This window comes from Corvus moneduloides, chromosome 10 (genome assembly GCF_009650955.1).
Source record: "Corvus moneduloides isolate bCorMon1 chromosome 10, bCorMon1.pri, whole genome shotgun sequence".
Lineage (NCBI taxonomy): Eukaryota > Metazoa > Chordata > Aves > Passeriformes > Corvidae > Corvus > Corvus moneduloides.
This window is the reverse complement of record NC_045485.1, coordinates 4,657,041-4,682,444: the sequence shown is the minus strand read 5'-3', so window position 1 is coordinate 4,682,444 and position 25,404 is coordinate 4,657,041. Positions and strand designations below refer to the sequence as shown.

General features: G+C 52.3%; 1 long non-coding RNA gene across 1 annotated transcript; it reads left to right on the top strand.

Moving 5' to 3' along the window:
• The first annotated feature begins 13,864 nt into the window (after positions 1–13,864).
• On the top strand, positions 13,865–24,600 carry LOC116448780. Its single transcript, XR_004242113.1, has 3 exons — positions 13,865–13,896; positions 14,178–14,240; positions 24,589–24,600. It is a non-coding gene; the product is annotated as an uncharacterized LOC116448780 (long non-coding RNA).
• Positions 24,601–25,404: the final 804 nt, after the last annotated feature.

Below are 25,404 nucleotides of genomic sequence, written 5' to 3'. Positions count from 1 at the left end.
CCGCCCCTCACGGCACCTGTGCCGGCCCCTCCCTCACAGCACCTGTGCCGGCCCGCCCCTCACGGCACCTGTGCCGGCCCCTCACGGCACCTGTACCCGCCCCTCCCTCACAGCACCTGTGCCCGCCCCTCACGGCACCTGTGCTGGCCCCTCCCTCACAGCACCTGTGCCGGCCCGCCCCTCACAGCACCTGTACCCGCCCCTCCCTCACGGCACCTGTGCCCGTCCCTCCCTCACGGCACCTGTGCCCGTCCCTCACGGCACCTGTACCCGCCCCTCACAGCACCTGTACCCGCCCCTCCCTCACAGCACCTGTACCCGCCCCTCCCTCACAGCACCTGTGCCCGCCCCTCACGGCACCTGTGCCCGCCCCTCACAGCACCTGTACCCGCCCCTCACGGCACCTGTACCCGCCCCTCACAGCACCTGTGCCCGCCCCTCCCTCACAGCACCTGTACCCGCCCCTCACGGCACCTGTGCCGGCCCGCCCCTCACGGCACCTGTACCCGCCCGCCCCTCACAGCACCTGTGACGGCCCCTCCCTCACAGCACCTGTACCCGCCCCTCACGGCACCTGTGCCGGCCCGCCCCTCACGGCACCTGTGCCTGTCCCTCACAGCACCTGTGCCCGCCCCTCCCTCACAGCACCTGTACCCGCCCGCCCCTCACAGCACCTGTACCCGCCCCTCACAGCACCTGTACCCGCCCGCCCCTCACAGCACCTGTGCCCGCCCCTCACAGCACCTGTACCCGCCCCTCCCTCACGGCACCTGTACCCGCCCCTCACAGCACCTGTACCCGCCCGCCCCTCACAGCACCTGTACCCGTCCCTCACGGCACCTGTGCCCGCCCCTCACAGCACCTGTACCCGCCCCTCCCTCACGGCACCTGTGCCCGCCCCTCACAGCACCTGTACCCGCCCCTCCCTCACGGCACCTGTACCCGCCCCTCACAGCACCTGTACCCGCCCGCCCCTCACAGCACCTGTACCCGTCCCTCACGGCACCTGTACCCGCCCCTCACAGCACCTGTGCCCGTCCCTCACAGCACCTGTGCCCGTCCCTCACGGCACCTGTACCGGCCCGCCCCTCAAAGCACCTGTACCTGCCCCTCACAGCACCTGTACCCGCCCCTCACAGCACCTGTACCCGACCGCCCCTCACGGCACCTGTACCCGCCTCTCATGGCACCTGTACCCAACCGCCCCTCACGGCACCTGTGCCCGATGGCCCATCACGGCACGCCCCGGCAGGACGCTGCTCACGCTGCCTCACCCCACGAAGTCCATGAAGCCCCCAAATCCCAAGACACGGGATGTGCTAGGTGGGAGAGGAGGTTGGTGTTCCTGGAGCATGGGGCTGGGAAGGAGCCTGAGGGTGCCGACCTTCCGCTCCCACCAGGCTCTCAAGAGCGACTGGGGTTGAAGCTGCAGCTGAGAGGGGCCATCTCCCACCTCCCTCCGCACTGTGAGGAGGCAGCTCCCTGCTCATTGTGGGGAGAGGACTTGGCTCTTCCATTGCTGGAGAACAGGAAGGCTCTGCAGAGGGATCTGGACGGGTTGGATTGATGGGCTGAGGTCAACAGCATGAGGTATGAGATGGCCAGGTGCCACACATTGGCTACAACAGCCCTCTGCAGCACTACAGGCTGGGGACAGAGTGGCTGGAAAGTGGCCCAGAGGAAAAGGCTCTGGGGGTGCTGGTCAACAGTGGCCGAACGTGAGCCCAAGCATGCACAGGTGGCCAAGAAGGCCAGTGGCACCTGGCCTGTGTCAGCAAAGGTGTGGCCAGAAGGACCAGGGCAGTGATGAAGCCACACCTCATGTGCTATGTCCATTTCTGGGCCCCTCCATTCAGGAAGGACATTGAGATGTTGGAGTAAGTCCAGAGAGGGGAATGGAGCTGGGGAAGGGGCTGGAGCACAAGTCCTGTGAGGGGCAGCTAAGGGAACTGAGGTTTTTAGCCTGGAGAAAAGGAGGCTCAGGGGGGACCTTAGGGCTCTACAACTCCCTGACCAGGTTGTAGGCAGATGGGGGTCAGGCCCTGCTCCCAGGGAACAAGGGACAGGATGAGAGGAAATGGCCTTAAGCTGTGCTGGAGGTTCAGGTTGGACATTAGGAAGAAATTCTTCACAGAAAGGGTGATTATGGACATTGTAATGGACTTCCCAGAGAGGTTGTGGAGTCACTGTTTCTGAAGGTGTTTAAGGAAAGACTGGATGTGGCACTCAGTGTCATGGTTGAGTCGAGAAGGTGGCATTAGGCCATAGGTTGGACTCAATGATCTCAGAGGTCTTTTCCAACTTAATTAATTCTGTGATTCCCAGGACATCATCAGGGAGTGAGTTCACCCCACGGCCCCTCTGTAAGGCTGCGCAGGGACACCTCAGAAGGGCAGTGGGGGATGGCTCTGTAACGCCCCATGAGGGCACAGTGCTGGGCTGGGGTGAGGCTCTCAGGTGCCAGCAGCATCTGTGAGAGTATGTGTTTCTCGGAGATCCTGGGGATCTGCCAGCAAACTTCAGGGCCCTGCTCAGGCTGGGACACAAGGGCTGTGTGGGGTAGCTCAGGGTGGGAGAGGCTGGGAGACCTGAGGCAAAAGGGCATGAGTCTCTCAGGCAGAGCCCCAGCAGCATGTGTGAAAACATGCTCACTTTCCCCCTCTCTCCTGGCATGCACAGCAATGATTTCAAAACTATCTCAAACAGTGAAAAAACCATGTATTTACTGCCACTCCTCCACACCAAATCCCAGGGCACTTGTAATGAGTTCAGAGTGAGGATGAATGCTTGAGCAGGTGGCCAGAGGTCTCCCAAAGAAGAGTAATGCTCGCCCAGGGTGTTTACATACTGCTATGAACTAGAACAGTCTCTCTCATGCCAAACCACAAGCTGCTGGTTGAAACCTGAGCTGAACTTCCTTGATGATCAGAGGAGCCTGGCTAACTTTCAGCACAGGCAGTTTTCATTTTCACACCTCTCCAAACTTGCTGGGACAAGAACCAAATGTATAAGCACACAATGAACTCCTATTCCTGGGACATTGCTGACCCAATCTCAAGCAGCATGTGTCAGAATATGCTAAAAAAAAGGTTGTTTTCTCTCAAAAGTTTTCCCAATTTGGCTTTTTGAGGCTTATGTGGTTTCTGCTGTTCACATAAACTACAGTTTTGGCCATCTGCATTTAGGCAAACCATGGTTAACTCACAGAGGCTTTCATCTGAGAAAGTCTTGCATGTTTCATGGGACCCAGTTTCTTCCTTTAATGTAAGGCAAATGTTGCTTCAATGCGCACAAAGGCTGCAGATTCCCCAGAACACTGTGTGGAGATCTGCTCATCCTGGCTTTTCACCCGCTGGTGTTGGTGGTGTATGTGCACACACGCTGGCTACCAGATTAACTCCAGAGCTCCTCAGTGGATTTTGCACAGCCTGAGCTAAGTCTGGATCTTTACTGCTCTGGGCACACACTAGTTAGCCGGCACCATTTTGGGTGCTTTTACAGCTCACACCTTCAGTTCCATGAGGACAGATGTCTGCTCTTTATATCCCAGTGGAGGTTTTAATGGATGGCCATCCAGCAGTGACTAACTCATGCAAGAAATAGCTCTAAATACTTCTGTGCATTTGTGAATAATTATAAAGTGCTACAAAACTCAGAATAGTGTGCTGGCTAGTAGTCCAGCCAGATGGAAACAGTCTATCAAATACCACAAGAAGCCCAGTTACCTAGAGTGCATCTCTTCCCTGTGCAGATTCGGGAGGCTTTTCTGCCTTCTTAGGTGCTCAATAAATGTAAGCACTGCTGCAGGATTGCCAGCAGGTTCAAAATAATCACAAATATCATGTGTCCTCAGCTTTTTTGGGGGGCTTTCTCAGACAGTTGAAGAATTCTGCTTAGGGCTCCCCTGTAGCTCCTTTTAGGATTTCTGGTAGCCAAAATGCATTTTTTACTCAAAACTCCAGTGCCTTTAGCCCTACAATTAGCAACAAATCAAAACTGTGATCTTTTAGCAAAAGGCAGTGAGAAAGGCAGGAAAGACAACAGCTTTCCAGCAGGTTAGGGGCATCCTGTTTCCTTAAGGCATGTAAAGGTTTGGTAATGAAAGGGGAGAGGGGATGCAGGCAAGACTGGAGGATGAGAGGTCATGGAATTTCAAGAGAGCCGTGAGGTAGCTGCAGAAATACTGGAAAGTGTATGGAGGAGCAGTGCTGCTCATGATAAAACTAGTATCTCTAAACAAGGGAGATACTGTCTTAATGCTTCCCTCTGCATAGACAAGCAACTTTTGAGGAGCCAGAGCTCTCATTTTAAACAGATTTCTCACCATCATAACTGTGGTAGAAACATACAATATTCTGAAATACAGATTCAAGAAACTCCTTTGTGGCGGTGGGAGGGGAACCATTACCCCTCTGGTTCTGAAACTTGGCTTGTGGTTACTGGGCACCTGACACTCGTCACTGTGAGCAGGAAAGGTTGGGTTAGGGTTGGGTGAGGGTTTGGGTTAGGGTTGGGGTTAGGGTTAGGTGTAGGTTTAGGGTTTGGTTTAGGGTTGGGGGTTAGGGTTAGGTTAGCGTTAGGGTTAGGGTTAGGTTCAGGCTTAGGGTTAGGTTCAGTGGTAGGGTTAGGGTTGGGTTCGGGTTAGAGTTTGGGTTAGGGTTAGGGTTTGGGTTAGCGTTAGGGTTAGGGTTAGGGTGTGGGTTAGGGTTAGGGTTAGGGCTTAGGGTTAGGGTTAGGGGTTAGGGTTGGGTTAGGGTTAGGGTTAGGGTTGGGGGTTAGTGTTAGGGTTCGGCTTGGGATTAGGATGGGTTAGGGTTAAGATTGGGTTCGGGTTAAGGTTTGGGTTAGAGATATGGTTGGGTAGGGTTACGTTTAGAGGGTTAGGGTTGGGTTTAGGGTTAGGTTTAGGGTTAGGTTAGGGTTAGGGTTTGGGTTGGGGTTAGGGTTAGGTTTAGGGTTAGGTTTTGGTTTAGGGTTAGGGTTAGGGTTAGGGTTAGGGTTAGGGTTGGGTTTAAGATTGGGTTAGGGTTAGGGTTAGGGTTTGGTTTAGGGTTAGGTTTAGGGTTAGGGTTAGGGTTAGGGTTAGGGTTAGGGTTGGGTTTGGTTTAGGTTAGGGTTAGGGTGTGGGTTAGGGTTAGGGTTAGGTTTAGGGGTTAGGGTTGGGTTAGGGCTAGGGTTAGGGTTGGGTTAGGGTTAGGGTTAGGGTTAGGGTTAGGGTTTGGGTTGCGTTAGGCTTAGGGTTAGGGTTAGGGTTGGGTTAGGGTTAGGGTTAGGGTTAGGGTTAGGGTTTGGGCTTAGGCTTAGGGTTAGGGGTTAGGGTTAGGGTTAGGGTTAGGGTTAGGTTTTGGTTTAGGGTTAGGGTTAGGGTTAGGGTTAGGGGTTAGGGTTGGGTTAGGGTTAGGGTTAGGGTTTGGGTTGGTTTAGGGTTGGGTTAGGGTTTGGGCTAGGGTTAGCGTTGGGGTTAGGGTTAGGATTAGGGTTAGGGTTTGGTTTAGGTTTGCGGATTAGGGTTAGGTTAGGGTTAGGGTTAGGATTGGGTTAGGGTTAGGGTTAGGGTTAGGGTTAGGGGTTAGGGTTAGGGTTAGGGTTAGGGGTTAGGGTTAGGGTTAGGGTTAGGGTTTGGGTTAGGGTTAGGGTTAGGGTTAGGGTTAGGGTTAGGTTTAGGGGTTAGGGTTGGGTTAGGGTTAGGGTTAGGGTTAGGGTTAGGGTTGGGTTAGGGGTTAGGGTTAGGGTTAGGTTTAGGGTTAGGTTTAGGGGTTAGAGTTGGGTTAGGGTTAGGGTTAGGGTTAGGGTTAGGGTTAGGGTTGGGTTAGGGTTGGGTGAGGGTTTGGGTTAGGGTTGGGGTTAGGGTTAGGTTTAGGTTTAGGGTTTGGTTTAGGGTTGGGGGTTAGGGTTAGGTTATGGTTAGGGTTAGGGTTAGGTTCAGGCTTAGGGTTAGGTTCAGGGGTAGGATTAGGGTTGGGTTTGGGTTAGGGTTTGGGTTATGGTTAGGGTTAGGGTTAGGGTTAGGGTTAAGGGGTTAGGTTTAGGGTTAGGGTTAGGCTTAGGGTTAGGGTTATGGTTAGGGTTAGGGTTAGCGTTGGGTTTAAGATTGGGTTAGGGTTAAGGGGTTAGGTTTTGGGTTAGGGTTAGGGTTGGGTTTGGGTTAGGTTAGGGTTAGGGTGTGGGTTTGGGTTAGGGTTAGGGGTTAGGGTTGGCTTAGGGTTAGGGTTAGGGTTGGGTTAGGGTTAGGGTTAGGGTTAGGGTTAGGGTTACGCCTAGGGTTAGGGTTGGGTTAGGGTTAGGGTTAAGGTTAGGGTTAGGGTTATGCCTAGGTTTAGGACTGAGAAAACCAGAAAGCCAGGAGACCCAGGGACTCTAACAATGCAAAAGGCAGGACAAGTTAAGCATGGCATATCAAAACCTTGCTCCCTCTTCCTCTTTCTTCCAGGGTTAGGGCTAGGGTTAGGGGTTAGGTTTAGGGTTAGGTTTAGGTTGGTTAGGGTTAGGGTTAGTGTTATGGTTACGCCTAGAGTTAGGGTTGGGTTAGGGTTAGGGTTAAGGTTAGGGTTAGGTTTAGGGGTATGCTTAGGTTTAGGATTGAGAGGGTTAGGGTTAGGGTTAGGGTTAGGGTTAGGGCTTACGGTTCGGCTTAGGGTTAGGGTTAGGGTTAGGTTTAGGGGTATGCTTAGGTTTAGGATTGAGAGGGTTAGGGTTAGGGTTAGGGTTAGGGTTAGGGTTGGGTTAGGGTTGGGTGAGGGTTTGGGTTAGGGTTGGGGTTAGGGTTAGGTTTAGGTTTAGGGTTTGGTTTAGGGTTGGGGGTTAGGGTTAGGTTATGGTTAGGGTTAGGGTTAGGTTCAGGCTTAGGTTTAGGTTCAGGGGTAGGGTTAGGGTTGGGTTTGGGTTAGGCTTAGGGTTAGGGCTTAGGGTTAGGGTTAGGGGTTAGGGTTAGATTTAGGGTTAGGGTTAGGGTTAGGGTTGGGTTTAACATTTGGTTAGGGTTAGGGTTATGGTTTGGGTTAGGGTTAGGGTTAGGGTTAGGGGTTAGTGTTAGGGTTAGGGGTAGGGTTAGGTTTAGGGTTCGGGTTAGGGTTAGGGTTGGGTTTGGGTTAGGTTAAGGTTAGGGTGTTGGTTAGGGTTAGGGTTAGGTTTAGGTGTTTGGGTTGGATTAGGGTTAGGGTTAGGGTTAGGGTTAGGGTTGGGTTAGGGTTCGGTGAGGGTTTGGGTTAGGGTTGGGGTTAGGGTTAGGTTTAGGGTTTGGTTTAGGGTTGGGGGTTAGGGTTAGGTTACGGTTAGGGTTAGGGTTAGGTTCAGGCTTAGGGTTAGGTTCAGGGGTAGGGTTAGGGCTGGGTTTGGGTTAGAGTTTAGGTTAGGGTTAGGGTTTGGGTTAGGTTTAGGTTTAGGGTTAGGGTGTGGGTTAGGGTTAGGGTTAGGGGTTAGGGTTAGTGTTAGGGGTTTGGGTTGGGTTAGGGTTAGGGTTAGGGTTAGGGTGTGGGTTAGGATTAGGGTTAGGGTTAGGGTTAGGGTTACGCCTGGGGTGGGTTAGTCGGGTTAGGGTTAGGGTTAGGGTTAGGGTTATGGTTGGGTTAGGGTTAGGGTTAGGGTTAGGGGTTAGGGTTTGGGTTAGGGTTTGGGGTAGGCTTAGGTGTTAGGGATAGGTTAGCGTTAGAGTTTGAGTATGGGTTAGGGTTAGGGTCACGTTAGGGTTTGGGTTAGGGTAGGGTTAGGGTTAGGGGATTAGTGTTAGGGTTCGGCTTGGGATTAGGATGGGTTAGGGTTAGGGTTAAGATTGGGTGAGGGTTAGGGTTTGGGTTAGAGTTATGGTTGGGTAGGGTTAGGGTTAGAGGGTTAGGGTTGGGTTTAGGGTTAGGTTTAGGGTTAGGTTAGGGTTAGGGTTTGGGTTGGGGTTAGGGTTAGGGTTAGGGTTAGGGTTTGGGTTAGGGTTAGGGTTAGGGTTAGGGTTAGGGTTAGGGTTAGGGTTAGGTTTAGGGTTAGGGTTAGGTTTAGTGTTAGGGTTAGCTTAGGGTTAGGGTGTGGGTTAGGGTTAGGGTTAGGGTTAGGGGTTCGAGTTGGGTTAGGGTTAGGGTTAGGGTTAGGGTTGGGTTAGGGTTGGGTGAGGGTTTGGATTAGAGTTCGGGTTACGGTTAGGGTTTGGGTTAGGGTTAGGTTTAGGGTTAGGGTGTGGGTTAGGGTTAGGGTTAGGGGTTAGGGTTAGGGTTGGGGTTAGGGTTAGGGTTGGGTTAGAGTTAGGGTTAAGTTTAGGTGTTAGGGTTAGGTTAACGTTAGAGTTTGAGTATGGGTTAGGGTTAGGGTTAGGGTTAGGGTTAGGTTAGGGTTAGGGTTAGGGTTAGGGGGTTAGTGTTAGGGTTCGGCTTAGGGTTAGGGTTAGGTTTAGGGCTACGCCTAGTCTTAAGTTTGAGGGAATCACAAAGCCAAGAGCTCCCGGGACACTGACCATGCGCAAGGCAGGAGAAGTTAAGCGCGGCCCATCAGATCGTTGCTCCCTCTTTCTCTTTTTGCCAGGGTTAGGGTTAGGGTTAGGGTTACGCCTAGGGTTAGGGTTGGGTTAGGGTTAGGGTTAAGGTTAGGGTTAGGGTTATGCCTAGGTTTAGGACTGAGAAAACCAGAAAGCCAGGAGACCCAGGGACTCTAACAATGCAAAAGGCAGGACAAGTTAAGCATGGCATATCAAAACCTTGCTCCCTCTTCCTCTTTCTGCCAGGGTTAGGGTTAGGGTTAGGGGTTAGGGTTAGGGTTAGGTTTAGGTTGGTTAGGGTTAGGGTTAGTGTTATGGTTACGCCTAGAGTTAGGGTTGGGTTAGGGTTAGGGTTAAGGTTAGGGTTAGGTTTAGGGGTATGCTTAGGTTTAGGATTGAGAGGGTTAGGGTTAGGGTTAGGGTTAGGGCTTACGGTTCGGCTTAGGGTTAGGGTTAGGGTTAGGTTTAGGGGTATGCTTAGGTTTAGGATTGAGAGGGTTAGGGTTAGGGTTAGGGTTAGGGCTTACGGTTCGGCTTAGGGTTAGGGTTAGGGTTAGGTTTGGGTTAGGTTTAGGGTTTGGGTTTGTGTTCGGTTAGGGTTAGGGTTTGGGTTGGGCTTAGGGTTACGGTTTGGGTTAGGGTTCGGGTTCGGGTTAGGGTTAGGGTTATGGTTAGGGTTAGGGTTCGGGTCAGGGTTAGGATTTGGATTAGGGTTGGTTTAGTGTTAGGGTTAGGGCTGGGTTAGGGTTAGGGTTAGGGTTAGGGTTGGGGGTTAGGGTTAGGTTCAAGTTTTGGATTACGGTTAGGGTAGGGTTAGTGTTAGAGGGTTAGTGTTAGGGGTAGAGTTAGGGTTAGGTTTAGGATTCAGTTTGGGTTAGGGTTAGGGCTAGGTTTAGGTTTGGGTTTAGGATTGGGTTAGGGTTAAGGTTAGGTTTAGCGTTACGGTTGGGTTAGGGTTAGGGTTTGGGGTTAGGGTTAGTGTGTCAGGTTAGGGTTAGGGTTATGGTTAGCATTAGGGGTTAGGGTTAGGGTTTGGGTTTGGGTTTGGGTTAGGGTTTGGGGTAGGGTTAGGTGTTAGGGTTAGGTTAGCGTTAGAGTTTGAGTATGGGTTAGGGTTAGGGTCACGTTAGGGTTTGGGTTAGGGTAGGGTTAGGGTTAGGGGGTTAGTGTTAGGGTTCGGCTTAGGATTAGGGTTAGTTTTAGGGCTACGCCTAGTCTTAAGGTTGAGGGAATCACAAAGCCAGGAGCTCCCGGGACACTGACCATGCGCAAGGCAGGACAAGTTAAGCGCAGCCCATCAGATCGTTGCTCCCTCTTTCTCTTTTTGCCAGGGTTAGGGTTAGGGTTAGGGTTACGCCTAGGGTTAGGGTTGGGTTAGGGTTAGGGTTAAGGTTAGGGTTAGGGTTATGCCTAGGTTTAGGACTGAGAAAACCAGAAAGCCAGGAGACCCAGGGACTCTAACCATGCAAAAGGCAGGACAAGTTAAGCATGGCATATCAAAACCTTGCTCCCTCTTCCTCTTTCTGCCAGGGATAGGGTTAGGGTTAGGGTTAGGGGTTAGGGTTAGGGTTAGGGTTAGGGTTGGGGTTATGGTTAGGTTTAGGGTTTGGGTTTGGTTTAGGGTTGGGGGTTAGGGTTAGGTTGGGTTAGGGTTAGGGTTAGGGTTATGCCTAGACTTAGGATCGAGAAAACCACAAAGCCAGGAGACCTAGGGATACTCACCATGGAAAAGGCAGGGCACGTTAAGCACGGCACATCAAAACCTTGCTCCCTCTTCCTGTTTCTGCTTGGAACTCACCACGGCCCAATGCGGGATTTCTGGTTCAAACTATGGGTAGGGTTATTGTTACACCTAGGGTTAGGTTTGACGAAACCACAAAGTCACTAGCTCCAGGGACAGTCACCATGCAAAAGGCATGCCAAGTTGAGCAGGGCATCTCTGAAACCTTGCTCCCTCTTCTTTCTGTTCGGAACTCGCCATAGCCCACTGCCGTGTTTCATGCTCAAGCTAGGGTTAGGGTTACAGTTAGGGTTACGCCTAGGGTTAGAGTTTAGAAAAACACAATGCCAGGGGCTCATGGGATACTCACCATGCAAAAGGCATGCCAAGATGAGCGCAGCACAGCCCAAGCCTTGCTCAGTCTTCTTCTTTCTTCTCGGAAGTCGTCCCAGCCCAATGCTTGATTTCTGGCTCAAAGTAGGGTGACGGTTAGGGTTAGTGTTAGGGTTATGCCTAGGGTTAGGGTTGATAAAACCACAAAGCCAGGAGCTCCAGGGATACTCACCATGCAAAAGGCATACCAAGGTGACCGCAGCACTTCTAAAACCTTGCTCCCTCTTCGTCATTCTGCTCAGAACTCGCCACAGCCCCATGCCTGATTTTGGCCTCAAGCTAGGGTTAGGGTTAGTGTTAGGGTTACGCCTAGTCTTAGAATTGAGAAAACCACAAAGCCAGGAGCTCCAGGGATACTCACCATGCAAAGGGCATATCAAGGTGTGCACAGCACATCCAAAACCTTGCTCCCTCTTCTTCTTTCTTCTCGGAACTCTCCACAGCCCAATGCTCGGTTTCTGGCTGTTGGGGTTTTAGTTTAGTTTTAGTTTTTTTCCTGTTAAAGGAATTTTCTCCCATATGCATGTTGCTAGGGGAGAAATAGCTGTACTTAAGAAAGACAAAAAGGGGAGTGGGGCGGGCCTGGCTACGCCTTTGTCTACACCTGGGTGTGGGGTCAGTTCGCTCTGAGCGTCCGGAGAGAGAAGCTGCAGAGAAAGGAGCTGCTGCTTCTTTTCTTTTGGCCGTTCTTTCTTCCTGCTGGAAACAACGCCGGGACCCCAAAAGCCGCTTTCCCTGCCCTGCTGGAGGCCGGGCTGTGGCTGCCCTGCCCCGCTGCTGCTTCGAGCTTTCGCTACGCTGTAGCCCTGCTCGCCCTGCCTGCCTGGGCCTCCGTGGGGTTTTCCCATCTGGATACATCTCATCTGCCACCTAGGATTTGTGTTCGTCCCTGCAGCTCCAGCTTGCCGTTCTAGCCTGCCGTTCCAGCTTGCCGTTCCAGCCTGCTGTTCCAGCCTGCTGTTCCCGAGAGTCTGGGATCGGCTGCCCAGGGGTTTGTGAAGCCTTTGTCCCATCCCTCCCCGGGATCCCAGGGCACCAGTGCCACGTGCTCCCTGAGCTCGCTCCGGAGCGCCCCCTGCAGCCGCGGGGGAATCATCGCACCTGCCCTGCTCACTGGGAGCCGCCAGCGCCCCTGCCGGCTGCAAGCGGAACTGCACCCGAGGGGAAAGGGCCTGACAGCCAAGAAGGCTGGGACTGGGTTTGTGTTTGCTGTTACTGCCATAGTTGTTGTTTTGTTTGACTGGTTATATACATATATATATATATATATATATATATATATAGTAAAGAACTGTTATTCCCATTTCCCACATCTTTGCCTAAAGGCCCTTGATTTCAAAATATAATAACTTGGAGGGAAAAGGGGTTACATCTGCCACTTCAAGGGGGGCTTCTGCCTTCCTTAGCAGACACCTGTCTTTCAAAACCGAGACACTGGCTCAAGCTAAGGTTAGGGTGACGGTTACGCCTTGGCTTAGGATTGAGAAAACCACAAAGTCAGGAGCTCCAGGGACACTGACCATGCGAAAGGCAGGCCATGTTAAACATGGCACATCAAAACCTTGCTCCCTCTACCTCTTTCTGCTTGGAACTCGCCGCAGCTCAATGCCCGATTAGCGGCTCAATCTAGGGTTAGGGTTAGGGTTAGGGTTACGCCTAGGGTTAGGGTTGAGAAAACCTCAAAGCCAGGAGCTCCAGGTGTACTTACCATGCAAAAGGTATACCAAGGTGACCGTAGCACATCCAAAACCTTGCTCTCTCATCGTCATTCTGCTCAGAATTCGCCACAGCCTAATGCTCCATTTCTGGCTCAATCTGGGATTTGGGTTCGGGTTAGGGTTACGCTTAAGATTCTTGTTGAGAAAACCACAAAGGCAGGAGGAAAAACCACAAAGCTCCAGGGACACTCACCATGGGAAAGGCATGCCAAGGTGAGCGCCGCCCAGCCCAAACCTTGCTCCCTCTTCTTTCTGCTTGGAACTCGCCATGGCCGAATAGCCGATTCCTGGCTCAAACTAGGGTTAGGGTTAGGGTTAGGGTTACGCCTAGAATCTAGAAGGTTCTGTGGGAATCTATTGGGTCCCATTGGGTCCTATGGGGTTCTAGAAGGCTCTGTGGGGTGCTGTGGGGTCCTGTGGGGCACTATGGTGCTCCAGAAGGTTCTATGGCGTCCCATTGGGTTCTATGGGGGTCTAGAAGGGTCTATGGGGCGCCGTGGGGTTCCAGAATGTTCTATGGGGTTCTATGGACCTCTGTGATGTTCTAGGAAGTTCTGTGGGGTCCCATTGTGTTCTATGGGGCTCTACAACGTTCTGTGGGGTTCCACGGGATCCAGAAGGTACTATGGGATCCCATTGGGTTCTATGGGGCTCCAGAAGGTTCTATGGGGCGCTGTGGGGTTCTGTGGGGTCCCATTGGGCTCCGTATGGCTTCAGAAGATTCCGTGGCATCCCATTGGGTTCTATGGGGCTCCATTGGGTTCTATGGAGCTCTGGAAGATTCTATGGGGCTCTGTGGGGCTCTATGGGGATCTATAAGGCACTTTGAGGCTCCAGACTGTTTTGTGGGGTTCTATGGCTCTCTGTGGGGTTCTAGAAAGCTCTGTGGGGTCCCATTGGGTCCTATGGGGCTCTAGAAGGTTGTGTGGCGTTCTATGGGGGTCTGTAGGACTCTAGAATGTTCTATGGGGCTCTGTGGGGTTCTGTGGGGCTCTAGAAGGTTCTATGTGGTTCTATGGGGCTCTAGAAGATTCTATGGGATTCCATGGGGCTCCAGAAGGTTCTATGGGGTCCCATTGGGTTCTATGAGGCTCCAGAAGCTTCTGTCAGGGTCTGTGGGTGTCTATGGGGGCACATTGGGTTCTGTGGGGGTTTATGGGGCACTGTGGGGCTCCAGAAGGTTCTATGGAGTTCTATGGAGCTCTGTGGGGTTCTACAAAGTTCTGTGGGGTTCCATTGGGTTCTATGGGGTTCTAGAAGGTTCTGTGGGGTCCCATTGGGTTCTATGGGGTCCCATTGGGTCCTATGGAGCTCTGGAAGATTCTATGGGGACCTATGGGGCTTTATGGGGATCTATGGGGCGCTGTGGGGCTCCAGAAGGTTCTGTGGGGTTCTATGGAGCTCTGTGGAGTTCTAGAAAGTTCTGTGAGGTCCCATTGGGTTCTATGGGGCTCCAGAAGTTTTTGTAGTGCTCTGTGGGAGTCTGTAGCGCTCTGTGAGGCTCCAGAAGGGACTGGGGGGATTTGTGGGGTTCTGTAAGGTTCTGTGAGGTTCTATGGAGTTCTATGGGGCTCTATGGGGTTGTGTGGGGTTCTGTGGGGTCCCATTGGGTTCTATGGGGCTCCAGAATGTTCTATGGGGTCCCATTGGATTCTCTGGAGCTTTGGAAGATTCTATGGGGCTCTGTGGGGCTCTATGGGGCGCTGTGGGGCTGCAGAAGGTTCTATGGGGTGCTCTGGGGTCCCATTGGGTTCTATGGGGCACTGTGGGGCTCTAGAAGGTTCTATGGTGCTCTATGGGTTTCTGGAAGGCTCTGTGGGGCTGCTATGGGGCTCTATGGGTTTCTAGAATGTTCTAAGGGGTCCCATTGGGTTCTATGGGGCTCCAGAAGGTTCTATGGAGCTCCAGAAGGTTCTAGGAGGCCCTATTGGGTTCTATGGGGTTCTATGGAGCTGTGTGGGGTTCTAGACGGTTCTGTGGGGTTCTGTGGGGTTCCATTAGGTGCTATGAGGCTCTGTGGGGTTCGAGGAGGTTCTGTGGGGCTCTATGGGGCACCAGAAGGTTTTACGGCGTCCCATTGGGTTCTATGGGGCTCTAAGAAGGTTCCAGGGGGTCCATTGGGGCCCTCTAAGGCGCTGTGGGGCTCTAGAAGTTTCTATGGGGTCCCTTTTGGTTCTGTGGGGCTCTATAAGATTCTGTGCGGATCCATTGGGTTCTATGGGGCTCTGTGGGGGCTTATAGGGTTGCATTGGGTTCTGTGGGGCTCCAGAAGGTTCTACGGGGTCTCATTGGGCTCTATGAGGCGCTGTGGGGTTCTAGAAGCTTCTACGGACTCCCATTGGGTTCTATGGAGCTCTGGAAGATTCTATGGGGCTCTGTGGGGCTCTATGGGGACCTATGGGGCTCTGCGGTGCTCCAGAAGGTTCTATGGGGCGCTGTGGGGTCCCATTGGGTTCTATGGGGGTCAATGGGGCTCTCTGGGGCACTGTGGGGCTCTAGAAGGTTCTATGGGGCTCTATGGGTTTCTAGAATGTTCTAAGGGGTCCCATTGCGTTCTTTGGGGCTCTAGAAGGTTCTATGAGGCCCCATTGGGTTCTATGGGGCTCTAAAAAGGTTCCATGGGGTTCTATTGGGCTCTATGGGGCTCTAGAAAGTTCTGTGGGGCTCTGTAGGAGTCTATAGGGTCCCACTGGGTTCTGTGGGGCTCCAGAAGGTTCTATGGGGTCTCATTGGGCTCTATAGGGCGCTGTGGGGCTCTCGAAGGTTCTATGGGGTTCTGTGGGGCTCTGTGGGGCTGCTATGGGGCGCCGTGGAGCTCTAGAAGGTTCTCTGGGGCTCTGTGGGGTCCTGTGGGGCTCTATGGGGCTCCAGAAAGTTCTATGGGGCTCTGTGGAGTCCTAGAAGGTTCTGTGGGGCTCTATGGGGTTCTATGGGGCTCCAGAAGGTTCTACGAGGCGCTGTGGGGGTCTATGGGATCCCATTGGGTTCTATGGAGATCTAGAAGGTTCTGTGGGGTTCAATGGGGTTCTACGGGGCTCTGTGGGGCTCCAGAAGCTTCTAGGAGGCCCTATTGGGTCCTATGGGGTTCTACAGAGCTCTGTGGCCTTCTAGAAGGTTCTGTGGGGTTCCCTGGGGTTCCATTGGGTTCTATGGAGCTCCGCAAGATTCTATGGGGCTCTGTGGGGTTCGATGGGGGTCTATGGGGCTCTGTGGGTCTCCAGAAGGTTCCGTGGGGTGCTGTGGGACTCTGTGGGGCTCTAGAAGGTTCGACGGGGTTCATAGAATCCCCCCAAAATAACCACAAAACCCCCCAAAAAAACCCCCAAAAAACCCCAAATAAAAACCAAACAAGCCCCGCCCACAACTGCCAAAGCCCCGCCCGTTCTCCCTTTAGCCCCGCCCGTTCTCCCTCTAGCCCCGCCCACTCTCCCTTTAGCCCCGCCCACAACTGCCAAATCCCGACCACTCTCCCTTTAGCCCCGCCCACTCCCCCTTTAACCCCATCCCCTCTAGGCCCTGCCTAATACCTCTCCAAATAAAACCCCAAAAAACCCCAAAACCTCCCCCAAAACCCCAAAATCGCCCCACAATTCTCTCAGGATCCCCCCAAAACCCAAAAAACCCCAGAATTCCCAAACCCCCCCCCCCCAACCCCCAAAATCCCTTCAGGACACCTCCAAATCCCCAAAAATACCCAAAATAAGCCCCCCCCCCAAAAAAAACCAAACCCCAAGAAATCAAAAAAACCCCCCAAATCCCCCCCAAAACCCCATAAAGCCCCAAAATCCCCTCAGGGCCCCCCGAAAAACCTCAAATTCCCAAAAAATCCCTCCAAGTCTTCCCAAAATCCAATAAAAATCCCCCCAAATTCCCCAAATCTCCCACATTTCCCCAAAGTTCCCTGAATGCCATCAAAATCCACCCACATTTCCCCAAATTTCCCCAAAATACCCCCAAAAAACAAAAATCTTCTCAGGACCCAAAAAAACCCCCCCAAAGCCCCAAATTCCCCCCAATTCCTCCAAAATTCCCTCAAAATCTCCAAAACCCAAAATCCCCTCAGGATGCCCCAAAAACCCCAAATTCCCCCAAAATTCCTAAAAAAACTCCCAAAATTCCCCAAAATCCCTGCCGGACCCCCCCCCAATTCTCAAAAAAGCCCCAGAATTCCCCAAAATTCCCAAAATCCTTTCAGGGCCCCCAAAAAACCCCAAAAAAAGAAGAAAAACCAAAAATCCCCTCAGGACCCCAAAAAAAGAACTCCCAAAAAACCCAGAAATTCACCAAATTCCCCCAAAATTCCCCCAAACTTCCCCTCCAGCTTCCTCCTCGTTCCCCTCCCCCACCCCAACCAAACTCTTTCAGGACCCTCCAAACCCCCCCCAAATCCCCCAAAACCTCCCCAAATCCCCCCCCAACCTCCCAAAATCCCCCCTAAATCCCCAAAATGCCCCAAAATTCCCCCAGTACCTTGGCTCCGTGCACCTCCCACGTCACCGCCGGGCCTCTCACGTGACCGCTCCCCTCCCACGTGACCGCGCGGCCACGTGACCCCCTCTCCCCCCTTCCCGGAGCCCGCCTTCTCTGCGCTGATTGGTGGAAGCGCCTCGGCCCCGCCCCTTCGGCGGGGCTCTGGCTTCCCATTGGTTAAAACGCGGCCGGCCCCGCGTTCTCGGCGCTGATTGGTTGAGGGGCCGGGCTTGGGTTAGGGGGCGGGGCCTGGCAGCAGCTCCGCCCACGGCGCGGCCGCGGCGCTCCCAGCTCGGGTTTTTAGAAGGTTCTATGGGGCACTCTGGGGTCCTGTGGGGCTCCAGAATGTTCTGTGGGGTCCCATTGGCTCTATTTGGCTCCAGAAGGTGCTGGGGGGCTCTATGGGGCGCTGTGGGGCTCCAGAGGGTTCTGTGGGGTGCTGTGGGGTTCTAGGGGGCTCTAGAAGGTTCTACAGGGGTCGATGAGGCCTCCGGAAGGTTCTATGGGCTGCTGTGGGGTTTTAGAAGATTCTATAGGATTCTATGGGGCTCCAGAAGACTCTCTGGGGCTCAAGAAGACTCTGTGGAGTCCCATTGGGCTCTATGGAGCTTCAGAAGGTTCTGTGGGGCTTAAAGCAGAATGGGCGAGGCTTAATCGTGTATGGGCAGGGCTAAAGGGGGAATGGGTGGGGCTAAATTCGGGATAGGCGGAGCTAAAGGCGGAGTGGGCGGGGCTAAAGGGGAGCTTGCCGGGGCTCTAGAGGCCATGGGCGAGGCTAGAAGGGGAATGGGCGAGGCAGAATCGTGTATGGGCAGGGCTAAAGGAGGAAAGGCCGTGGCTAAAGGCGGAGTGGGCGGGGCTAAATGGGGAACGGGCACGGCTAAAGGGGGAATGATATGCCGTGCTTAACTTGTCCCTCCATTCGCATGGTCAGTGTCACTGGAGCTCCTGGTTTTGTGGTTTCCTCAACCCTAACCCTAACCCTAACCCTAATCCTAACCCTAAACCTGGCCCCTAACCCTAACCCTAACCCTAACCCTAACCCTGGCAGAAAGAGGAAGAGGGAGCAAGATTTTGATATGCCGTGCTTAAGTCGGCCTGTATTATGCATGGTTAGAGTCCCTGGGTCTCCTGGCTTTGTGGTTTTCTCAATCCTAAGCCTAGGCATAAACCTAACCCTAACCTAAACCCTAACCCAAACCCTAACCCGAACCCGAACCCTAACCCTAACCCTAACCTTAACCCTAACCTAACCCTAAACCTGGCAGAAAGAAGAAGTGGGAGCAAGGTTTTGATATGACATGCTCAAGTCGGCCTGCCTTTCGCATGGTCAGTGTCACTGGAGCTCCTGGTTTTGTGGTTTCCTCAACCCTAACCCTAGGCATAACCCTAACCCGAACCCTAACCCTCACCCTAGGCATAACCCTAACACTAACCCTAACCCTAACCCTAAACCTGACCCCTAACCCTAACCCTAACCCTATCCCTGGCAGAAACAGTAAGAGGGAGCAAGGTTTAGATATGCAATGCTTAAGTCGGCCTGCCTTTTGCATGGTTAGAGTCCCTGGGTCTCCTGGCTTTGTGGTTTTCTCAATCCTAAGCCTGGGCATAACCCTAACCCTAACCTTAACCCTAACCCCAACCCAACCCTAACCCTAGACGTAACCCTAACACTAACCCTAAACCTAAGCCTAGCCCCTAACCCTAACCGTAACCATGGCAGAAAGAGGAAGAGGGAGCAAGATTTTGATGTGCCGTGCTTAATTTCTCCTGCCTTTCGCATGGTCAGTGTCACTGGAGCTCCTGGTTTTGTGGTTTCCTCAACCCTAACCCAAGGCGTAACCCTAACCCTAACCTTAACTCTAACCCTAACCCTAACCCAACCCTAACCCTAGGCGTAACCCTAAACCTAACCCTAACCCTACCCCTAACCCAAACCCTAACCTAAACCCTAACCCTAACCTAACCCTAAACCTAACCCTAGGCGTAACACTAACGCTAACCCTAAACCTAACCCTAAACCCTAACCCTAACCTAACCCTAACCCTAACCCTAGGTCGTAACACTAACGCTAACCCTAACCCTAACCCTAACCCTAACCCTAACCCTAACCCTAACCCTAACCCTAACCCTAACCCTAACCCTAACCCTAACCCTAACCCTAACCCTAACCCTAACCCTAACCCTAACCCTAACCCTAACCCTAACCCTAACCCTAACCCTAACCCTAACCCTAACCCTAACCCTAACCCTAACCCTAACCCTAACCCTAACCCTAACCCTAACCCTAACCCTAACCCTAACCCTAACCCTAACCCTAACCCTAACCCTAACCCTAACCCTAACCCTAACCCTAACCCTAACCCTAACCCTAACCCTAACCCTAACCCTAACCCTAACCCTAACCCTAACCCTAACCCTAACCCTAACCCTAACCCTAACCCTAACCCTAACCCTAACCCTAACCCTAACCCTAACCCTAACCCTAACCCTAACCCTAACCCTAACCCTAACCCTAACCCTAACACCCTAACCCTAACCCTAACCCTAACCCTAACCCTAACCCTAACCCTAACCCTAACCCTAACCCTAACCCTAACCCTAACCCTAACCCTAACCCTAACCCTAACCCTAACCCTAACCCTAACCCTAACCCTAACCCTAACCCTAACCCTAACCCTAACCCTAACCCTAACCCTAACCCTAACCCTAACCCTAACCCTAACCCTAACCCTAACCCTAACCCTAACCCTAACCCTAACCCTAACCCTAACCCTAACCCTAACCCTAACCCTAACCCTAACCCTAACCCTAACCCTAACCCTAACCCTAACCCTAACCCTAACCCTAACCCTAACCCTAACCCTAACCCTAACCCTAACCCTAACCCTAACCCTAACCCTAACCCTAACCCTAACCCTAACCCTAACCCTAACCCTAACCCTAACCCTAACCCTAACCCTAACCCTAACCCTAACCCTAACCCTAACCCTAACCCTAACCCTAACCCTAACCCTAACCCTAACCCTAACCCTAACCCTAACCCTAACCCTAACCCTAACCCTAACCCTAACCCTAACCCTAACCCTAACCCTAACCCTAACCCTAACCCTAACCCTAACCCTAACCCTAACCCTAACCCTAACCCTAACCCTAACCCTAACCCTAACCCTAACCCTAACCCTAACCCTAACCCTAACCCTAACCCTAACCCTAACCCTAACCCTAACCCTAACCCTAACCCTAACCCTAACCCTAACCCTAACCCTAACCCTAACCCTAACCCTAACCCTAACCCTAACCCTAACCCTAACCCTAACCCTAACCCTAACCCTAACCCTAACCCTAACCCTAACCCTAACCCTAACCCTAACCCTAACCCTAACCCTAACCCTAACCCTAACCCTAACCCTAACCCTAACCCTAACCCTAACCCTAACCCTAACCCTAACCCTAACCCTAACCCTAACCCTAACCCTAACCCTAACCCTAACCCTAACCCTAACCCTAACCCTAACCCTAACCCTAACCCTAACCCTAACCCTAACCCTAACCCTAACCCTAACCCTAACCCTAACCCTAACCCTAACCCTAACCCTAACCCTAACCCTAACCCTAACCCTAACCCTAACCCTAACCCTAACCCTAACCCTAACCCTAACCCTAACCCTAACCCTAACCCTAACCCTAACCCTAACCCTAACCCTAACCCTAACCCTAACCCTAACCCTAACCCTAACCCTAACCCTAACCCTAACCCTAACCCTAACCCTAACCCTAACCCTAACCCTAACCCTAACCCTAACCCTAACCCTAACCCTAACCCTAACCCTAACCCTAACCCTAACCCTAACCCTAACCCTAACCCTAACCCTAACCCTAACCCTAACCCTAACCCTAACCCTAACCCTAACCCTAACCCTAACCCTAACCCTAACCCTAACCCTAACCCTAACCCTAACCCTAACCCTAACCCTAACCCTAACCCTAACCCTAACCCTAACCCTAACCCTAACCCTAACCCTAACCCTAACCCTAACCCTAACCCTAACCCTAACCCTAACCCTAACCCTAACCCTAACCCTAACCCTAACCCTAACCCTAACCCTAACCCTAACCCTAACCCTAACCCTAACCCTAACCCTAACCCTAACCCTAACCCTAACCCTAACCCTAACCCTAACCCTAACCCTAACCCTAACCCTAACCCTAACCCTAACCCTAACCCTAACCCTAACCCTAACCCTAACCCTAACCCTAACCCTAACCCTAACCCTAACCCTAACCCTAACCCTAACCCTAACCCTAACCCTAACCCTAACCCTAACCCTAACCCTAACCCTAACCCTAACCCTAACCCTAACCCTAACCCTAACCCTAACCCTAACCCTAACCCTAACCCTAACCCTAACCCTAACCCTAACCCTAACCCTAACCCTAACCCTAACCCTAACCCTAACCCTAACCCTAACCCTAACCCTAACCCTAACCCTAACCCTAACCCTAACCCTAACCCTAACCCTAACCCTAACCCTAACCCTAACCCTAACCCTAACCCTAACCCTAACCCTAACCCTAACCCTAACCCTAACCCTAACCCTAACCCTAACCCTAACCCTAACCCTAACCCTAACCCTAACCCTAACCCTAACCCTAACCCTAACCCTAACCCTAACCCTAACCCTAACCCTAACCCTAACCCTAACCCTAACCCTAACCCTAACCCTAACCCTAACCCTAACCCTAACCCTAACCCTAACCCTAACCCTAACCCTAACCCTAACCCTAACCCTAACCCTAACCCTAACCCTAACCCTAACCCTAACCCTAACCCTAACCCTAACCCTAACCCTAACCCTAACCCTAACCCTAACCCTAACCCTAACCCTAACCCTAACCCTAACCCTAACCCTAACCCTAACCCTAACCCTAACCCTAACCCTAACCCTAACCCTAACCCTAACCCTAACCCTAACCCTAACCCTAACCCTAACCCTAACCCTAACCCTAACCCTAACCCTAACCCTAACCCTAACCCCTAACCCCTAACCCCTAACCCGAACCCGAACCCGAACCTGAACTCTAACCTCTAACCCGAACCCTAACCCTGAACCCGAACTGAACCCTAACCCTGACCCTAACCCGAACCCGAACCCTAACCCTGACCCTAACCCCTACCCGGACCCTAACCCCAACCCGAACCCTAACCCGAACTCTAACCCTAACCCTAACCCGAACTCTAACCCTGACCCTAACCCGAATCCGAACCCTAACCCCAACCCGGACCCTAACCCTGACCCTAACCCAACCCGAACCCGGACCCGAACCTGAACCTGAACCCGAACCCGAACCCCGAACCCGAACCCCGAACCCATTTCTCGTTAATAACATCATTTCCAATGTCACTTCCGGTCACTTCCGACACTTCTGGGTCCAGTTCCAGGTCCGCTTTCACCTTCCCCGTCACTTCCAGGTCCACTTCCGGGTTCATTTCTGGGTTCCATTCGGCTCCCGTGGTCATTTCTGCATTTGTTTCCCATTTAGGGTTGGGTAACGCTACTACTAACAGTACTGCTTCAGGTACTCCTTCGTGTGAGAGTACTAATTGTGCTACTATTTAGTGTTAGTGTTGGGGTACTAGTTAGTGTGCTAGTTAGCATACTAGTTAGTACGTCAGCTAGTAGGGGACTACTTAGCCTACTCATTGGCATTAGCATTATGGTTAAAGTACTAGTTAGCATACTAGTTAGCATACTAGTTAGTACTGGTCAACTAGTTAGGGGACTGGTTAGCCTACTCCTTAGCGTTAGGGTACTAGTCAGCATATTAGTTAGTACTAGTAAACTGGTTAGGGGACTAATTAGTCTACTTGTTAGTGTTAGGATACTAGCAAGTGTACTAGTTAGTACTAGTCAGCTAGTTAGGGGACTAGTTAGCCTACTCGGTAGTGTTAGGATACCAGTTAGGGTACTAGTTAGGGTACTAGAAGGCATACTAATTAGTACAAGTCAACTAGTTAGGGGACTAGTCAGCATTAGGGTACTAGTTAGGGTACTAGTAAGCAAACTAGTCAACTAGTTAGGGGGGCTAGTTAGCCTACTCGTTAGCATTAGGGTACTAGTTAGCATACTAGTTACGGTACTAGTTAGCGCTAATCAACTAGTTAGGGGACTAGGGTTAGGGGACTAGGGTTCAGGTTCGGGTTCGGGTTAGGGTTCAGGGTTCGGGTTCGGATTAGGGCTCGGGTTAGCGTTAGGGTTCAGGTTCAGGTTCGGGTTTGGGTCCGGGTTTGGGTTCAGGTTAGGGTTAGGGTTCAGGTTAGGGTTCGGGTTCGGATTAGGGCTCGGGTTAGCGTTAGGGTTCGGGTTCGGGTTATAGTTAGGGTTTGGGTTAGGGTTAGGGTTGGGTTAGAGTGAGGGTTAAGGTTAGGGGTTAGTGTTAGGGTTAGGGTTAGGGTTAGGGTTGGGGTTGGGTTTAGGGTTAGGGTTAGGTTAAGGGTTAGGGGTTGGGGTTAGGGTTAGGGTTAAAAAGAAAATCATTTCATCCTGGCATGTTCTTCTCTGCGGAACGCCTATCCGCGTCTTCGCTCCCTGCAAGGCTATTCGGTTCGCGGTGTTACTTGGAACTGAGAAGGAAGGTGCAGAGAGCACCACGATCTAACGGCGCTATGCAGGCTGTAAATGAAAGAGGGCTGCCACTGGGATGTGGTGCAAACATGGGTTTCCACGCGTCGAGGGTAATCTCTGGGTAAGCTTGTTGATCTAGAACTGTTCTCTGTGCAAGACGTAGCCGAGAATCTTTCCCTTAATATTCAGTCTACAATGCAGTCAGAATGCGGTGCTACCTAGAGCTGCGAGGGAAACTGCATAGCTCAGGCGTGTTTCGGCAGCGGAAGCGGCCTTGAGCGTTTCTCTGCCGGCACCGTGCTCTCTGTGCGAGTAGACAATGGTTTGACTCCGGCAGATTGAAAGCGTGACATGGGTGCTTAAGAGGCTGAACGACGGCGCTGAGCACCGGGCTCGTGCGCTGAACATATATGCTGAGAGCAGAGTGTTGCTGCCACTGGCCTGCCTGCCGAATTCACGTTAGCATTGGGAAGATGGAAGCTCAACGACAGCTACTTTTAGCTCTACTGCTACCTGTTCCTCTTCCAGCCCTACCTGGGAACAATATCGCCTAACTTTAGGCTTCGAGATGCAGAAAACACAGTGGTCGATGCCGAGGAGAAGGCAAGTGCAGAGTGCAGCAGGGTGTTTAGGTGGTTTTATGCACAGGCTGCAAGAGGAAGCGTGGCTGTCACTCGCTTGTTTTCAGATTCAAATTAGCAGTTGAAAACAGAAAGTTCAACTTGCAGCTACTTGTGCTGCTACCTATTTCTCTTCCAGCTTTCCCTGGAAAGAATTGTGCCGAGGTGTAGGCTTCGAGATGCAGAGATTACAGTGGTAGATGCAGCAGAGAATGGAAATAGAGGGTGCAGCGGACAGTTTCTGGTGCTTTACGTGAGGCAACGGGGAAAGTGCAGCCCAGCTATGGCTTTGACTTCTGGAGCCTTTTTCTTTGGTAGCAGCTGCTGCAAGTGGGCAACGGAGCTGTGAGAGTGCATAATGTGACGGCACGGCTATCTGAGAAGGAACCTCCTGAGCCACACTGTGTTGTGCTCAGTTTCAAGGCTACTTGGAAGAGGGGGGTACTTGAAGAACGCCTTCTAGCTGGACGCGTCCTTCTGGCTGTGCTCCAGCTGCATGGACTCTGCAGCATTGAAGGTGTTAGAACCTGCTTCTGGCCAGGTTGTGTGATGGAGTGCAATGGCTGCGCCTTCCTTTGTGTAGCAGCCAGAACATTCTCAGCTGAATCTACTAGTGAAGCAGCTTTTGGCGGGACAATTGAAATTCGCTCCACTGAGTACGTTAGCCCGGTGCCCAGCTGCTTCGTTCTTCGCCTTCTGTGCTCTGGACAGAATTGAAGCCCAGCAATGCCTTTGAGCTTTGCCGCTCTTCAGCGCGAACACTGCACGCATCCACAGTGTGCTGTACAGGGATTTTCCTCAGCTCGACGTGCAATCATTTTCTTGCTGCTTCACAGAGTCCAAACTGTCCACGTAGCTCTTGCTCAGCGAAATGCGTCAGGAGAGAAACACTGGCTGGATTAGCTTTTCGCTGGCCAAGACTTTCAACACAGCACGACAATTTGGGCAAGGAGGAGGAGAAAGGAAGAACATCCTTTCATCCTTGCACGTTCTTCTGTGAGAGACGACTATCCATGCCTTCACTCCCTGCAAGGCTCTAAGGTTCACGGTGGTACTTGGAAGTGAGAAGGCAGGTGCAGAGAGCACCGCGATCTGACGGCGCTGTTCAGGCCTGTAAAGGAAAGAGAGCTGCCACTGGGATGTGGTGGAAATACAGGTTTCCACACGTCGAGGGTAAGTTCTGGGTAAGCCTGTTGACCTAAAACTGTTCTCTGTGCCAGACGTAGCCGAGAATCTTTACATTTGGACGACAAGAAAGACCGAATGTGCTGCTGTATGTCGCTGAGAGGGAAAGTGCATAGCCCAGGCGTGTGTTGGCAGAAGCAGTCGGCTGGAGCATTTCGCTTCTGGCACAGTGCTCTGTGCGACAAGTAGACGACGCTTCGACTCCGGCAGAATGAAA